Below are 229 nucleotides of genomic sequence, written 5' to 3' on the forward strand. Positions count from 1 at the left end.
GCCAGGCAGCTCTGTTTGTCCGAGACGCGCCAGGAACACAGCCCATAACTCAAGCCGCGGGGGGCACCCGGACAGCTGCAGGGGCAGCCGCCGCGATGAATGGGAGCTGTTTGCCCCCGGGCCCGGGTGTCAGGGGCCTGGGCGGCCCAGGGCCCAGCGGGAACAATGGCCAGGCCAGGGCCCACGGTGGCCGAGGCTGGGGCTGCAGCTGAGGGGAAGGCCTGGCGCA

This window comes from Myotis davidii, unplaced genomic scaffold, assembly GCF_000327345.1.
Source record: "Myotis davidii unplaced genomic scaffold, ASM32734v1 scaffold221, whole genome shotgun sequence".
In the NCBI taxonomy this organism is placed as follows: domain Eukaryota; kingdom Metazoa; phylum Chordata; class Mammalia; order Chiroptera; family Vespertilionidae; genus Myotis; species Myotis davidii.